Raw genomic sequence first — 3,597 nt, forward strand, 5'->3', positions numbered from 1 at the left:
AATAAGTTAGAATTGTGAATAGTATAATTTAATAGTTGTGGCCTGTAGAATTAGATGAGTTGTGGCATGAGACTCAAATTTAAGGGAATGAATGATGACGTAGAGGGGACTTGGGGCCTGGATTTGAAATGAGGTTTGTGATGCTCTAGTCCATTAGAGCATCTCCAATGATCGGCTAGCGACCGGCTAGCCAATTCGCGGCGCTGGCCGATCGGCTAGCCGAACCATTGGAGGCGGCCAGCGGGAAATCGGTTAAAATTTCGGCGTGGGCTGGCCGATCGGACGCGCTGGCCGATGCGCAGGCCGGCATTGTGGCGTGCCGACCGGCCAGCGATCGGCCAGTGATATTTTTTAATTTTTTTTTAATTCTTTTTTTTTAATTTTTTGAAAAACTATATAAACGCGATTTTCTCCATCTCTAAATTTCTGTACAAGAGCAACATCTAGCAATGGACAACAACAACTAGCTCAATACAAAATTAAGACCTAAAACAGAAACATGTCATACCGTCGGGCCGGGGGCCTCTCCGCGCCCCCGGACCCCATGGCAAGGGGGCAAAAGCTTAAAAGAGATTAAGAATAATAGATGCATAAAGAAGTCGGAAACGCGAGAATAGACATGCCAGCAGTCCATCCGATTTGAACAACACCAACCTAGCAGTCCGTGTGGAATCTATCCTAATCTAAAGTGACAGTTTGGTGAAAGTACTTTTATACCTTTTTTGGAGGGAAAATGGAAGAATGTCTGTGTATTGAAGCTGACTGTGTAATGGAAAGCTGTTTATTATTTGAAAATTATTTATTCATTAATTTGTATCGAAAACAACACTTTCCAGCAGGCCTATGTATATTAACATAGGATAGGGGTGAAATGAAGTACTTTTCTACAGTATTACAATAAGGAATGATTTCATTCTTCCAAAGCTGTCATTTTGCCTCTTTCCAAAGCAATTTGTCCCTGAAAAAAAATTCATCATACGTTAGAAATAAAGTTTTGCCCACATTTTCAAAACCGAGAAGACTGAAATCAAATATTATTGACTTATAAACAAAGTATGCAATTCTAGCAGTAATATCCTCTTTAAAACAAATAATATTCCAAGCATTACACTAAACATATCTGAATCATAGAGTACTAAAACTGAAATCAAACATTGCTGGCTTTAATTTCAATTGACTTCATTTATAATAATTCAATATCCAATGTACATAAATCTCAGTAAAGTATAACTAATTAAAATATTGGGTTTCTAACTTTAAACTTGATTCTCAGTGAAGTATTATGGAATTAGTATTATGAAGAGTAATGAAATCTGATATGTAAAAGATTAGAAACTGTAATTTAAATATGTGTCAATAGAGTCAGATTGAAGACCTAAATATTTATGTAGGTAATATTCACATTTCATACCTTTTGTATCTTCTTCTTTCTTCCTACTCCATACTTTAACATTTGAGAGTTACAGAGTCTCCCACGTCTGCGCTATCCTATTGCTCCCTTTGTAATCATTATAAAGATGTTGGCCTTTGATTTAGGGCTCTTTATTTTCCATATTTGGTTCTCTCTCCTTTTTGTTTTACCGAGCTAGGCGGCTACTCTCTTCTTCTAGGGTTTATAAATATGTTTTATTTGGGTAAAGTAGAGGCTTCTTTATATAGTAGTAATAATAAGTTATTGATGGAATAAATCAACTGGGCCGAAGTATGTTCTTAATGTTAGGTTTACAATAATTTACTTTCCTAACTTTGTAAATAATAATTTAATATGATATATAAATTAGATAGATTTTTTATTTAGATTTATATTTGATAATTTTTTACTATTTTAAATAATTTAAAGTTATTAAGTTAAGAAATCAAGTGGGCCGGTTGTAGTATTATTTATTTTCCATTGTTCATTTTTTATATGAAAGGTCTTTTTTTATTATAGTGTATTTTTTGGGAACATGCATTGTTTTTGTTAGTTGCAGACTCATCATTCTTTCTTCTATAAATACACCACCTTGATACTCTTCCAAAATCACTCAACAAGAATTAGCAATTGAAATTTTAGGCAGTTCTATTCTTCCTAAATTTCTTCCCTCCATTCACCCTGCAAAGAGTTTTTCTGTATCATTTTTTCTTTTATGTTCAACTCTATTCTCTCCATTCTTTTTTATTATTGTTCATTACCATATTAAATATGCATATTTTTTTTTATCAAAGTTAAACTACCATTTTATCTTCTGTAAGTACTATTCTCATGAATACATGCAGGTTTCTAACCTTCTTTATGTCATTACTGCAACCATGGTGTTATGTATATTAAGATCAGCCTCCTCTTCCGTTGCTCTTATCTTTCTTCCTATCTGGAAAGTTTCTCTCTGCAAAAAGGGATAAAATCATTGGTTTTAGGCTGTTTGGTTACAATTTTTTTTTTGCAATTATAAAGTCAGATTCATGAAATTAGTTTTTACCCAATGAATATTTTTATGCAATCTCTGATCCTTTTCTGCCTCCTATATTTCTTATTTTTTGATCCCAGTTCCTGCAAAAAGCAATGACGTAAAGTTCTTAAGTTAAATTACCATTTTTCCTGTAAATACTCTTATAATGATGCATACAGATTCTAACCTTCTTAATGTCATTACTGCAATCTTTCTATCATGTTTATGAAGAACAGTCTCAAAGTCCTTTGCTCTCATCTTTCTTCCTGTTTTGAAAGATTATGACTGCAGAAAAAGATAAAATCACAAGCTGCTCTCATCTTTCAAGATGGTTCTGATTTTGGAATATTGCTTCCTTACAATAGAAAGCAATAATTCAAGTTGATATCATTCCTTTGCAATATTCAGTTTATTTTAAAGAGATTACCTCATGAATATTTGTATCCCATCTTTATTCCTTTTCTGCCACCTATATTTCTTATTTTAGAGATCAGTCCCTGCAAAAAAAAATGAGATTATTTCCTTATATATGTTGATTGAATACATTCTTTCCTTTAAATAAATGTCTAATCTTGCAATATTTGGTTCTTATCACAGAAAACAGCGACTGAAGTATGACTCTTTCGTTACCTTGATAGATAATCTTATCCGTGAATAACAAACTCTGTCATCAAAGTCTTTTTTTAATCTTGATACCATTATGATCTTCTCTGGCATAACAAATTAGTAAAAGATAGAAATTAAATAAAACCAAAATGCAGATCTAATAAGTTGATGCAAACTCAGCAGAGTATAGGAATGCCAAGTTGTATTCTTTGTATCTATATGAAAATTTTGACAGATACATAACTTTTGAAACATATCTATGGCAAATATGCAAGTGCAAGTTACCTAAGGAAGTTTTGCAGAGACCATTTGACTAAGACTATATGTTAATAAGTTAGCAAGCTCTCCACTGAACATTCGGTTAATCTTTTCTTTCAGATGAGCTGCCTGTAACACAAGACATGCTACCCTAATCAGAGTTCAAAATGCATGTATGAACAAAGAAACATGGTATGAGTCTTCCCTTCGATAATAACTAAGTTGTTTATGACTCATGAACCTCAGCTAATTTGTTGAGCTTACTGAACGTGTCAACAGTGGCACATTGCCTAGAGTAATCCAACAA

The 3,597-nt window shown here is 33.1% G+C and overlaps 1 long non-coding RNA gene across 2 annotated transcripts; it reads right to left on the bottom strand.

Annotated features, from left to right (window-relative positions):
* Positions 1–514: 514 nt before the first annotated feature.
* On the bottom strand, positions 515–2,882 carry LOC125217034. 2 transcript variants are annotated; one of them, XR_007175550.1, is made up of 5 exons: positions 2,854–2,882; positions 2,614–2,711; positions 2,457–2,527; positions 2,266–2,363; positions 515–958 (listed from the first exon to the last, which is right to left on the bottom strand). It is a non-coding gene; the product is annotated as an uncharacterized LOC125217034 (long non-coding RNA). The 2 variants fall into 2 exon arrangements; XR_007175549.1 differs by lacking the exon at positions 515–958 and having other exon boundaries at positions 1,896–2,363.
* Between the last annotated feature and the right edge of the window lie 715 nt (positions 2,883–3,597).

Source organism: Salvia hispanica, chromosome 3 (genome assembly GCF_023119035.1).
Source record: "Salvia hispanica cultivar TCC Black 2014 chromosome 3, UniMelb_Shisp_WGS_1.0, whole genome shotgun sequence".
In the NCBI taxonomy this organism is placed as follows: domain Eukaryota; kingdom Viridiplantae; phylum Streptophyta; class Magnoliopsida; order Lamiales; family Lamiaceae; genus Salvia; species Salvia hispanica.